This window comes from Schistocerca serialis, unplaced genomic scaffold (assembly GCF_023864345.2).
Source record: "Schistocerca serialis cubense isolate TAMUIC-IGC-003099 unplaced genomic scaffold, iqSchSeri2.2 HiC_scaffold_1420, whole genome shotgun sequence".
NCBI lineage: Eukaryota > Metazoa > Arthropoda > Insecta > Orthoptera > Acrididae > Schistocerca > Schistocerca serialis.
Window position 1 is genome coordinate 7,168,740 of NW_026047648.1, and position 14,566 is coordinate 7,183,305.

Sequence of the window (14,566 nt, forward strand, 5' to 3'; positions counted from 1 at the left end):
GTCGATTCTGTGAGCTATCCCAATAAATTTCTGTGTCATTTCGAAGTTGAAAAGTCCTTTTTTACTCACCCCGAATAACTGTACGAGTTATGCTACCATGTGAAAAAAAATCCGAATTGCTGTATTTAGCGCAGGCAGATCAGAGGCTGCGAGAGATAGAAGGCGGTGGAAGCAGATCGTTGATGCAGCGCGTAGTCTACAGTAAAGTTGGGCAACACGATTCTTTTTCCCGATTCGATTCCTACGATTCAATCTCACATTGAGAATCGATTCCTACGATTCGTTCACGATTCATTCTAGTCTGTGATGGCACGATTCTTAACGGAGTGCAAAAAGTTCTACATCTTACTCACAGATGGCAGGACATGTCCGAAATTGTCAATGGGGTTAGAATCGAACTGTATCATTATAAGATACGCCAGAAATAGTTTATTTATAAGTAAACACGCATATGACGTTACAAGTCTGATTCTCGATTTATACGTATAATGCCTTAATTGATGAAAGGTCACGTTTGATTTGATTACATCTATTGTTTTATTTCAGTATGCCAGGAAAGAGTAGTCGATTTGTACGGAAGGTGGTGCAAAATTACGTGGTACGCCAGTCTGGTCGTGTGGCTTGAAAGTAACTAACTACAGACGTTTGTTTTATAGTAACAAAATCTAGCAGTGAGGCAGACGTGGTTTGACTCATAGCTTGGTTTTCACGAGTAATATTGCGGCCCACGAACTTCGTTTGTTCGTTCTGAGCTTCCTTTGTTCACACGCATCGTGCACTTGACTGCCATCTGGCGGTCCTAATCATTCGGCACGACTCGGCATGATCCGGAAATTGCCTTAGGCCGGTATTACACTATCAAATTTCTTTGTCCAATATCTTTGTCCAATATCTTTGTCAAAGATATTTGATTGTGTAATAGGGATCTTTGACAAATGTCGTCCAATATTTGATCAAATCTAGGCCGAGGCCGTATATTTGATCAAAGAAATCGTCTGTCTTCTGTTCACTGCAATGCGATATGTTACCACGCGGAGCGGTAGCATCGCTGCAGCGTTCTGTCGTCTGTAGTGTTTTTATAACCATTGCCGGTAAATACAAATGGTGTGTGCCGACAACTACAGAATTAATAGAGATGTCTGAAGCTTATGAGGCGCTTTACAACGTGAGGCACCCTGAATACAAAAATAGATTAAGAAGATTGGAGACCTAAACTGACCTAACCTAACCTAACATAACCCTCTCCTGTACCAAGGAATCGGAGTGTTAGAGTGAGCCTGTCTTCTGCAGATGTAGCAGTTCTTAAGTGAAAATTGTGCTTTGTGATATGAGGATACACTTCACTGAGCACATACAGAAATGTATGCTCATCCATTCTTAAGTAATTGATGTACGACTTGACGTCTTCCACTGTAAGCTCACGTAACAAATTTTGTTGAATGCTTTTATCATGTCGTCGCAAAACCCACGGCTTCACCCAGATTAGATTAGTCTTTCGTTCCATAGATCCGTGCTGAGGAGATCCTCGTGGATGTGGAACATGTCGATTTTTTTTTAAGCTGAAATAAAAATACTAATAGTATGAATAAATACAATACATCATTTGTTTCTATTAAATATTTCGCCAATGGAGTAGAAGGAGTTGGCCAGTAGTAAGTCTTTCAGGCTCTTTTTAAACTGATCTTTATTTCTAACTAAATTTTTTATGTTTCCTGGCAAATTATTGAAGATGAGTGTTCCTGAGTAGTGGACCCCTTTTTGAACTAAAGTAAGTGTTTTTAAGTCCTTGTGCAGATCATTTTTGTTCCTGGTATTGTATGTATGAACTGAGTTGTTTGTTGGAAAAAGAGATATATTATTTACGACAAATTTTATTAAGAAGTAAATATACTGAGAGGCAGTAGTTAACCTGCGAGCCGGAAGTATAGTGAAACTCTGTCATTTGGGCCTACGAGAGTTATAGTTTTTTTTTGTTTGTTTCTCATGCCTAGATAACTGTACAAACATATCGTTGCACGTATTGTAATAATCATTACATATAATGATCCACATGCAACAATAACTCTACGGAAGTATCTAGGCATGAAATACAAAACAAAAAAAGCTAACCTGCAAATCTCGTACGTCCAAACGACAGTCTCACTGTACTTCTGGCCCGCCAACAGTTTCATTTTCTTTCTTATTTTCCCCCAGTACCAATGCAAGAATCTTAAGTACCCAGTTCTTTGAAGAGGTTTCTGCAGGAGGTCCGTGAATTTACTCCACAAATAATACGTGTTACACGCTTTTGGACCTTGAAAACTTTTGTTTGACTTCAAGATTTACCCCAAAATATTATCCCATATGACATTATGGAATGAAAGTATGCAAGCTTTTTCATTGTTATATTGCCTATGTCTGCTAACACTCGAATTGCAAAAACATATTTGTTAAGGGGTTTCTGCAGTTCTGTGATGTGCTCCTCCCAACTGAATTTATTATCAAGTTGTAATCCCAGGACTTTGAAGACTGTCAACCTCGTATGTATGGTTCCATTTTTTTCCCCCCACTTCTTTTCCGCATGTGCACACAATGCAATTGGAGTATGTAGAACTGCTGCGGTTAATAACAAGTTGTTGTCAGCCATCTTAAACTTTGACGAAAAATTTGATGACAGTGTAATACCCCTTGTAGCGCTACATCAAAGATCTTTGTCAAATATATTGGACGGAATATTGGATCACATCTTTGATCAAATCTTTGACAAAGAAATTTGATAGTGTAATACCGGCCTTAGAATCATAGTGTACTAAGAATCGATGAATCGTTGGAACTTGGAATCGTCACGAATCGGAAACACACATTCGTTGAACGACGATTCGTCCGTATCACGATTCGATTCTTACGATTCTTTATTTCGAGTCGTTCAAATGAACGACTCATTCACGAATCGCCACAACTCTAGTCTACAGGGCCTGTGATAGCTCAGAAGAGAGAAGAGCGCAGTCGCTTAGACCTATCAATTGTTTGTAATCGCCGTGTAGGAAAAACAGGCAGCGAGTGCCCTTACGTCTGCTGCTGCAATGCACTGGTGGAGTAGGTTGGTTTCGTGTGGTTTGGTTTAGCCACCCGCTGGCCTCACTGGAGACAGCAACTCCCGAATCATCGGCAAGCAACGTAGTGCTCGCTTGCACCAGGAAGTAAACCGAACCGCTATCACTAGTGACGTCACGGGCAGCGATGTACAGATGCAGCGTTCAAACTGCCGGGGACGAAACACTGGGGAGACATTCCGCCTCTGTCTGTCTTGCTTTTGCCAAACACGTTTCAGCAATTTTTGTGCCGTCATCTCTGGGATATTGAAAAATATTATAATACAGTCACATTCAAATTTCAACCTGAAGTTATTTATATACCGCGTGACTCAGAAAGGAAGACCAGACTGTATTTGTTTCTTACAGACACGACTGTAAAAGATACAGACGAATTGCGCATGTCACTTCATAGAGAAAACGTTCAAAGTTTTCACACAGCTGGGCAAATGTTTGGAGCAATATGGCGACTACACCTCCTACAGAAATCATTTTTTTGCGTGCTGGAGTTGACGCGAAGACTGTCCCATTGTTCAAGCGCAACGTGCATTCGGCAAGAAACCGCCTCTGCGCGAGCAGAGTTACGACCGGCGTACAAAATTCTTGGAAAGTGTATCCACAACCTAGGGAAAGAACACTGGTCGGTCAGCGATGTGGGATGGCGTTGTTAATTCAATGCCGCACCTCAAGGTGAAAGTGGATTGGGGCGCCTCACCCGTAAAAATGAAATCATTAGAATCTTCGCCAAGTTCAGGATACAACCAATGTTGCAGCAGGGAAAGTATGCGCAGTTGCGAATATACCAGGTGTACCGGTATGAAATGAGCGTTAAGATACTAATGTGTCGATAAGGAACATTTGTTGTGAACGAGCCTTAATTTTTTGTGTTTGGTTGGTATGACATCTGTATACATCAAGTCACAGAACAAACGTCATATGTTTTCATCGTGGTAGCAATGTCGAATTTTTTACCAGAAAGTGATGATTTCCAGAGACCATTAATTTTTTGTTTTCATTCGTAAAAAAGTGCTGCAGAGTCGCATCGAATGCTTGTCGAGGCATACGGTGATCGTGCTCTGTCAGAAGCAACATGCAAAAGATGGTTTCAACGGTTCAGAAATAACGATTTCGATGTAAGAAATGAAGAACGTGGAAGACCACCAAAAAAGTTCCAAGACGCCGAATTGCAAGCAATATTGGATGAAGATGGTACTACGAGTCAGAAGCAAATGGCAGCAATGCTAAATGTTGCACAACAAACAATTTCTGACCTTTCGAAAGCTACGGGAAAGATCCAAAAATGTGGAAAATGGGTGCCACATAAATTGAGTGAAAGGCAGATGGAAAACCGAAAAACCGTTTGTCTAATTTTGATTCAAAGACATGAAAGAAAATCAATTTTGCATCGAATTGTTACCGGCGATGAGAAATGGATTTATTTTAAGAAACCTAAACGGGAAAAATCGCGAGTTAATGCGGGACAACCGTCAACACCGACTGCAAAACCAGATCGATTCGGCAAGTAGACAATGCTCTGTTTTTGGTGGGATGAGAAAGGTGTGGTGTATCATGAGCGTCTAAAACCAGATGAGACTGAATACTAATCGCTAAAGACAACAAATGATCAATTTTGAACTATGCACTGATCGAAAAAAGACCAGAATGGGCTAGAAGACATGGCAAAGTAAGTTTTTTTACACGACAAAACACCTGCACACAAAGCAAAACTGGTTCAGGATACATTCAAAACACTCGGCTGGGAGCTGCTACCCCACCCGCCGTATTCACCAGACTTGGTCCCTTCCCACTACCATTTGTTTTCATCAATTGGACACGCAATGGCTAAGGAACAGTTAGATTCCTACGAAGAAGTCGAAAATTGGGTGTCTGATTGGTTTGCTTCAAAAGACGAACATTTCTGATATAATTGCATAGGCTTCCGCGGCCAGAGTCAGTCGACATAAAAGTTTTCTGGGTATAGTACCGCGTCATAATGTAAAAACTACTGCTGCTGGAGAAAAACCAACGTTTCGGCGACGATTCCTAGACCCAGAAGAAGGCCGCTGTAATCGTGGCCGAAACGTTGGTTTTTCTCCAGCAGCAGTAGTTTTTACATTGTGACGCGGTACTATACCCAGAAAACTTTTGTGTCGACGAACATTTCTATTGGCGTGGTGCCAGAAAGGTGGTCAAAATGTACAGAAAGTAATGGTCAGCACTTTAATTTTGAACTGAAAAGTAAAAACATTTTATTCAGTGTTTCGTTTTCACACACACACACACACACACACACACACACAAAAACGCTCATTTCGTACCAGTTCAGCTGGTTGGCGACCGTAATACAGGGACAACCGACGGCCCTATGACGGCCTGACGACAGTGAAATTTTGTGCTGCACCGAGACTTTAACCCGAGTATCCAGCTTATTGCGGGCGGTAACTTTTTTTAAAAAAAATTTCTTCTTTCAATATACCTTGCTGTCGAGGACCAGTGCTAGTCCCGTTCTGTTATCTTGTTTTGGATGTAATCACGTAGTTCAGTTTCTTGGTTGGTTGGGTTGTTTGGGGGAAGAGACCACACAGCGAGGTCATCGGTCTCATCGGATTAGGGGAAGGACGGGGAAGGAAGTCAGCCGTGCCCTTTCAAAAGAACCATCCCGCCATTTGCCTGGAGCGATTTAGGGAAATCACGGAAAACCTAAATCATGACGGCCGGACGCGGGATTGAACCGTCGTCCTCCCGAATGCGAGTCCAGTGTGCTAACCACTGCGCCACCTCGCTCGGTTAGTTCAGTTTCCTTAGCCATAAGAAGTTTTAGGTGTATCCTACTTCTCAAAAGTGCAATTGTTAATAGAGTTTCTTATACTGGCCTACGTGTCCTTTTAATCTGGTTTCCACCGCTACACGGGGCGATTTTTCAACCCGCGATGGGTTTGCGTGTGCTCGCCTTAACAGTACAGTGTTCAGTATGTGCCTACCGCCGTAACGTGCAGTCCTACCTCACGCCTCTCAGTATATTTTAGTACACTACTGGCCATTAAAATGGCTACACCACGAAGATGACGTGCTACAGCCGCAAAATTTAACCGACAGGAAGAAGATGTGCATATGCAAACGATTAGCTTCTCAGAGCATTCACACAAGGTTGGCGCCGGTGGCGACACCTACAACGTGCTGACATGAGCGAAGTTTCCGATTTCTCATACACAAAGAGAAGTTGACCGGCATTGCCTGGTGAAACGTTGTTGTGATGCCTCGTGTAAGGAGGAGAAATGCATACCATCACGTTTCCGACTTTGATAAAGGTCGGATTGTAGCCTATCGCGATTGCGGTTTGTCGTATCGCGACATTGCTGCCCGCGTCAGTCGAGATCCAACGACTGTTAGCAGAATATGGAATCGGTGGGTTCAGGAGGGTAATACGGAACGCCGTGCTGGATCCCAACGGTCTCGCATCACTAGCAGTCGAGATGACAGGCATCTTATCCGCACGGTTGTAACGGATCGTGCAGCCACGTCTCGATCCCCGAGCCAACAGATGGTGACGTTTGCAGGACGACAACGATCTGCACGAACAGTTCGACGACGTTTGCAGCAGCACGGACTATCAGCTCGGAGACCGTGGCTGCGCTTACCCTTGACGCTGCATCACAGACTGGAGTGCCTGCGATGGTGTACTCGACGACGAACCTGGGTGCACGAATGGCAAGAAGTCATTTTTTCGGATGAATCCCGGTTCTCTTTACAGCATCACGATGATCGCATCCGTGTTTGACGACATCGCGGTGAACGCACATCGGAAGCTTGTATTCGTCATCGCCATACTGGCGTATCGCCCGGCGTGATGGTATGGGGTGCCACTGGTTACACGTCTCTGTCACCTCTTGCTCGCATTGACGGCACTTTGAAGAGTGGACGTTACATTTCAGATGTGTTACGGCCCGTGGCTCTACTCTTCATTCGATCCCTGCGAAACCCTACATTTCAGCAGGATAATGCACGACCGCATGTTGCAGGTCCCGTACGGGCCTTTTTGAATAGAGAAAATGTTCGAGTGCTGCCCTGGCCAGCACATTCTCCAGATCTCTCACCAATTGAAAACGTCTGGTCAATGGTGGCCGAGCAACTGGCTCGTCACAATACGCCAGTCACTACTCTCGATGATGAACTGTGGTATCGTGTTGAAGCTGCACGGGCAGCTGTACCTGTACACGCCATCCGAGCTCTGTTTGAACTCAATGGCGTATCGAGGCCGTAATTACGGCCAGAGGTGGTTGTTCTGGGTACTGATTTCACAGGATCTATGCACCGAAATGGCGTGAAAATGTAATGAATACCCGTTTATCATCTGCATTTCTTCTCGGGGTAGCGATTTTAATGGCCAGTCGTGTATGTTGAGGACTCCCAAGGATTGTGTGTCTTAATTCTTTGTTTCGCCCGTAGAGTTTGACGCTAATAGGTTTCTCCTCCTTTATTCTCTACCGACACCGTGAGCTGTGTTTTAATTTACGTTACGTTCACTCTGCAACGTTTTGCGCTCATGTTAGACGTGGTGTCGGATGCCCATCTGCCACGGCTTTGCCGCCGAGTGACGTCATTATGCGCACTTGCTACTTGGAAGTCGTGTCACTAGAGGTATTGCTTTTCTGAGTAGATCGCTTTACTGGCTACTTTGTTCGCCAGGTTACGTTGATTATTAGCGCTTTTAATTATGCAGTTTCATTCTATATGACCTGAAGATATACCTCCAGGGTGCATAACCGGCCGTCATACACGAATGAAACAAACAGCTATTGCGGATTTGGGCTTTCATTCAGTATAACCTAAACTATTTTTAACATCTTTATTCTAAATTGTTTGGTTCTCCTTCACATTACGTACAATCAGCTGTGAGTCGATGGATTGTAGTGAGTAGCGTGCGTTTCTATGAAGTTTCGTGTTCTTTCCCACTGGTATAATACCTAGAGCCTGGCTGAGAATCTCGTTGATATAAAGGCGAGTACGCATCAGTGATCCCTTGATGCCTCACAACATGTCCGACCAACCGATCCCTTCTTCTAGTCAAGTTGTGCCACAAGCTCCTATTCTCCCCAATTCTGTTCAATACCTCCTCATTAGTTATGTGATCTACCCATCTAATCTTCAGCATTCTTCTGTAGCACCACATTTCTAAAGCCTCTATTCTCTTCTTGTCCAAACTATTTATCGTCCATGTTTCACTTCCACACATGGCTACACTCCATACAAATACTTTCAGAAACGACTTCCTGACACTTGAATCTATACTCGATGTTAACAAATTTCTCTTCTTTCCTTGCCATTGCCACTCTACATTTTATATCCTCTCTACTTCGACCATCATCACTTATTTTGCTCCCCAAACAACAAAACTCCTTTACTACTTTAAGTGTCTCATTTCCTAATCTAATTCCCTCAGCATCACCCGAGTTAATTTCCATTATCATTGTTTTGCTTTTGTTGATGTTCATCTTATATCGTCCTTTCAAGACACTGTCCATTCCGTTCAACTGCTCTTCCAAGTTCTTTGCTGTCTCTGACAGAATTACAATGTCATCGGCAAACCTCAAAGTTTTTATTTCTTCTCCATGGATTTTAATAGCTACTCCGAACTTTTCTTTTGTTTCCTTTATTACTTTCTCAATATACAGATTGAATAACATCGGGGAGAGGCTACAACCCTGTCTCACTCCCTTCCCAACCACTGCTTGCCTTTCGTGTCCCTCGACCCTTATAACTGCCGTCTGGTTTCTGTACAAATTGTAAATAGCCTTTCGCTCCCTGTATTTTACCCCAGTCACCTTCAGAATTTCAAAGAGAGTATTCCATTCGACATTGTCAAAAGCTTTCTCTACGTCTACAAATGCTAGAAACGTAGGTTTGTCTTTCTTTAATCTATTTTCTAAGATAACTCGTAGGGTCTGCATTGCCTCACGTGTTCCAACATTTCTACGGAGATGAATATTGAAATAAAAAAATGTGATAAACATGCGGTTCCAGTCAGACCGTTGACAATAAACGTGACTGTAGGATTCTCTCCAAGTATACAAGCCAGTATTCTTGCGCAAGTTCGTTCACGATAAAAGAAATTAGCTTGTCGCTAAACGTTGTCCAAACAGTTGTTGTCAGAAGCGTCTTGCGGCAGTCTTTTACGAAGACGGTGTGAGCCAACACGTGTGACTGGCCACTGCTTCAGATACGATGGTTTTGTATTACCAATCGTAATTAATGCATGGAAAGTTCTCGGTCTACTTGCCGCGTCAAATTCGGATAAAATCCCGAGCTTCGGATGACTACCTCCGTGATCTTCGTCAGGGGCAAAACTAACTGTCGTGGGCCGGGGAGGTTTCCGGTTTTATAAGCAGTCGACGGCTTCTCATTGGCTGGATGACGTCACGGTGAAAACGGCGCGTACCGATGTGTCCCTGGGTTCTGTCCCCGTACTGGCTCTCTAGTGCGGCACTGCGTGCGCCGTACACATAGCAGCAGACGTTCTCACCGCAGTCAACTACGGTCGGCCGTGCGCCAACCCGCCTCGCCCATTTGCCACGCACGCTACACTTTAACCACGGCGGCACGCGAGCGGTTTACAAACTTAGCCGTTTGGGAAGTGCTTCCGCTCTCGGTCCGACAGCCAACGATGGCGCCCTTTCGGACGTCTGGTATATCACCCCGTTTCCCATTGAGCGTCCCCCCGCAGTACACCCATACGTTAACACCAGCCGCTTGTCCCATCGCTAAGGCCGGTATTACACTACCAAATTTCTTTGTCAAAGATTTGATCAAAGATGTGATCAAATATTCCGTCAAATATATTTGACAAAGATCTTTGACGTAGCGCTAGAAGGGGTATTACACTGTCATCGTATTTTTCCTCAAAGTTCAAGATGGCTGACAACAACTTGTTATTAACCACAGCAGTTGCATGTACCGCGATTGCATTGTGTGCACATGCGGAAGAGAAGCGGGGGAAAAAAAGGAACCGTACATACGAGGTTGACAGTCTTTAATTCCTGGGATTACAACTTGATGATAAACTGAGTTGGGAGCAGCACACTACAGAACTGCAGAAACGCCTCAACAAATCTGTATTTGCAATTCGAGTGTTAACAGCAGACATAGGCAACATAAAAATGAAAAAGCTTGCATACTTTGCCTACTTTCATTCCATAATGTCATATGGGATAATATTTTGGGGTAAATCTTCAAGTCAAACAAAAGTTTTCAGAGTCCAAAAGCGTGTAATACGTATTATTTGTGGAGTAAATTCACGGACGTCCTGCAGAAACCTCTTCAAAGAACGGTATACTAACCACTGCCTCTCAGTATATTTACTCCTTAATGAAATTTGTCCTAAATAATATATCTCTTTTTCCAGCAAACAACTCAGTTCATATATACAACACCAGGAACAAAAATGATCTGCACAAGAACTTAAAAGCACTTACTTCAGTTCAAAAAGGGGTCCACTACTCAGGAACACTCATCTTCAATAATTTGCCAGGAAACATAAAAAATTTAGTTAGAAATACAGATCAGTTTAAAAGGAGCCTGAAAGACTTACTAGTGGCCAACTCCTACTCCACTGACGAAATTTTTAATAGAAACAAATGATGTATATATTCATACTATTAGTATTGTTATTTCAGCTAAAAAAAATGACATGTTCCACATCCACGAGGATCTCCTCAACACAGATCTATGGAACGAAAAACGAATCTAATCTGGGTGAAGCCGTGGGTTTTACGACGACACGATAAAAGCATTCAACAAAACTTGTTACGTGAGCTTACAGTGGAAGACGTCAAGTCGTACATCAATTACTTAAGAATGGATGAGCATACATTTCTGTATGTGCTCAGTGAAGCGTATCCTCATATCACAAAGCACAATATTCACTTAAGAACTGCTACATCTGCAGAAGGCAGGCTCACTGTAACACTCCGATTCCTTGCTACAGGAGAGGGTGAGGATAGGTCAGGTCTCCAATCTTCTTAATCTATTTTTGTATTCAGCGTGCCTCATCAGCTCCATACATCTCTATTAATTTTGTAGTTGTCGGCACACACCAATTGTATTTACCGGCGATGTTTATAAAAACACTACAGACGACAGAACGCTGCAGCGATGCTAGCGCTCCATGCGGTAACATGCCACATTGCAGTGAACAGAAGACAAGCGATTTCTTTGATCAAATATACAGCGAGGCCCTAGATTTGATCAAATATTGGACGACACCTGACAAAGTCCCTATTACACTATCAAATATCTTTGACAAAGATATTTGATGGTTTAATAGGGAACTTTGTCGAATGACGTAGATTTGATCAAAGAAGTCGCTTGTCTTCTGTTCACTGCAGTGTGACATGTTACCACATGGAGCGCTAGCATCGCTGCATTCTGTCGTCTGTAGTGTTTTTATAAACATTGCCGGTAAATACAATTGATGTGTGCCGACAACTACAAAATTAATTGAGATGTATGAAGCTGATGAGGCGCTTTACAACGTGAGGCACCCTGAATACAAAAATAGATTAAGAAGATTGGAGACCTAAACTGACCTAACCTAACATAACATAACCCTCTCCTGTAGCAAGGAATCGGAGTGTTACAGTGAGCCTGCCTTCTGCAGATGTAGCAGTTCTTAAGTGAATATTGTGCTTTGTGATATGAGGATACGCTTCATTGAGCACATACAGGAATGTATTCTCATCCATTCTTAAGTAATCGATGTACAACTATACGTCCTCCACTATAAGCTCACGTAACAAGTTTTGTCGAATGCTTTTATCGTGTCGTCGTAAAACTCACGTCTTCACTCAGGTACGTTTCCTTTTTTTTGCCCCGCTTCTCTTCCGCATGTGCACACAGTGCAATTGTGGTACGTGCAACTGCTGCGGTTAATAACAAAGTTGTTGTTGTTGTCAGCCATCTTGAACTTTGACGAAACATACGATGACAGTGTAATAGCCCGTTTTTAGCGCCACGTCAAATTTTTTTTACGGAGTATTAGATTACATCTTTGATCAAAAGTTTGACAAAGAAACTTGATAATGTAATACCACAGTCTAACATAACAGTCGCGACACTCACTGCTGTAAAAGTTGTTGCCGTTTGACAGATGGAGCGACACTAGCGCTCCAAGCGGCAGGTAAGGTGAACGTCAGACGCGTTGTAAGCATAATGTTTGTTTGCATCCATTTCCTACGTAATTTCCGAATTATTCGAGTTATTTTCTTGCCTCCAAGAGTTTGTTTAGTATCGGAAGGCATATATGTTTCTTCTAAAATAAGCACAAGTATGGACAAAAACCATGAATAGAGTGGCAAGCTACAACACATTCGTGATGAAACACTTGTGACATTGGACAGAATTGCAGCTTACCACGTTGATATCAAGAGAATATAAACACACAGATTCACATGTAAGAAGCACAGACATGTACCTCTACATGCAAAAGCGATCGACAGCTCGTTTATCGTTCTGTAGGCCTACTGCGTTTGTCATTGTCACTTGTTTCCACGACCTTCATCTTTATATTATTCTAAGTGGGACAAACAACTGCCAAATAGTGGCAGAAATATGCTGAAAACATTATAATGAGCTGATTACATTACATTTCACGAAAAACCAAATATTTGAATAATTTTCAAACAATCTGTCTGTTGGGGCTTTCCTTGTCCCGTAATAGTTTCGCTCGATCTGCACATTCTGACACTTCACACGCTTTTGTAAGACATGAACAGCTGCACTAAATCTAACCACTTTATCGTCAAAGCACGTCTGTGGTGACGATTCGCACGAATCTGGCACTGATACATGGACAGTTGAACTGGCTGCTTCTGTGTCATAGGACTGTTTTACAGCTTTAGATTGACTGTCGAATCTTTGTGGCAGTTTCCTCTTCACCGTCAGTTGAGATGGCTTATTTGGAATGTCAAACAGTGTGGGTACTGCATTCCACACGAGTTTGTTATTGTCTGCGTTCATGAACTGGTTTCCTTCGAAATGTAGCGGACAAAACCTAATATTATTATGCGGGTAAACTTCAAGAAGAATATAATAATTCCAATCCCAAAGAAAGCAGGTGTTGACAGATGTGAAAATTACAGAACTATCAGTTTAATAAGTCACAGCTGCAAAATACTAACGCGAATTCTTTACAGACGAATGGAAAAACTGGTAGAATCGGACCTCGGGGAAGATCAGTTTGGATTCCATAGAAATGTTGGAACACGTGAGGCAATACTAACCTTACGACTTATCTTAGAAGAAAGATTAAGAAAAGGCAAACCTACATTTCTAGCATTTGTAGACTTAGAGAAAGCTTTTGACAATGTTAACTGGAATACTCTCATTCAAATTCTGAAGGTGGCAGGGGTAAAATACAGGGAGCGAAAGGCTATTTACAATTTGCACAGAAACCAGATGGCAGTTATACGAGTCGAGGGGCATGAAAGGGAAGCAGTGGTTGGGAAAGGAGTGAGACAGGGTTGTAGCCTCTCCCCGATGTTATTCAATCTGTATAATGAGCAAGCAGTAAAGGAAACAAAAGAAAAATTCGGAGTAGGTATTAAAATCCACGGAGAAGAAATAATAACTTTGAGGTTCGCCGATGACATTGTAATTCTGTCAGAGACAGCAAAGGACTTGGAAGAGCAGTTGAACGGAATCGACTGTCTTGAAAGGAGGGTATGAGATGAACATCAACAAAAGCAAAACGAGGATAATGGAATGTAGTCAAATTAAATCGGGTGATGCTGAGGGGATTAGATTAGGAAATGAGACACTTAAAGTAGTAAAGGAGTTTTGCTATTTGGGGAGTAAAATAACTGATGATGGTCGAAGTAGAGAGGATATAAAATGTAGACTGGCAATGGCAAGGAAATCGTTTCTGAAGAAGAGAAATTTGTTAACATCGAGTATAGATTTAAGTGTCAGGAAGTCGTTTCTGAAAGTATTTGTATGGAGTGTAGCCGTGTATGGAAGTGAAACATGGACGATAACTAGTTTGGACAAGAGGAGAATAGAAGCTTTCGAAATGTGGTGCTACAGAAGAATGCTGAAGATTAGATGGGTAGATCACGTAACTAATGAGGAGGTATTGAATAGAATTGGGGAGAAGAGGAGTTTGTGGCACAACTTGACCAGAAGAAGGGATCGGTTGGTAGGACATGTTTTGAGGCATCAAGGGATCACAAATTTAGCATTGGAGGGCAGCGTGGAGGGTAAAAATCGTAGAGGGAGACCAAGAGATGAATACACTAAGCAGATTCAGAATGATGTAGACTGCAGTAGGTACTGGGAGATGAAGAAGCTTGCACAGGATAGAGTAGCATGGAGAGCTGCATCAAACCAGTCTCAGGACTGAATACCACAACAACAACAACAACAACAACAAACTGGGTCTTTCTTCATAAGGTCTTCTCGTCTGCTATTAACAAGCCATTTTCTGCTCCTAAAACGATACATTC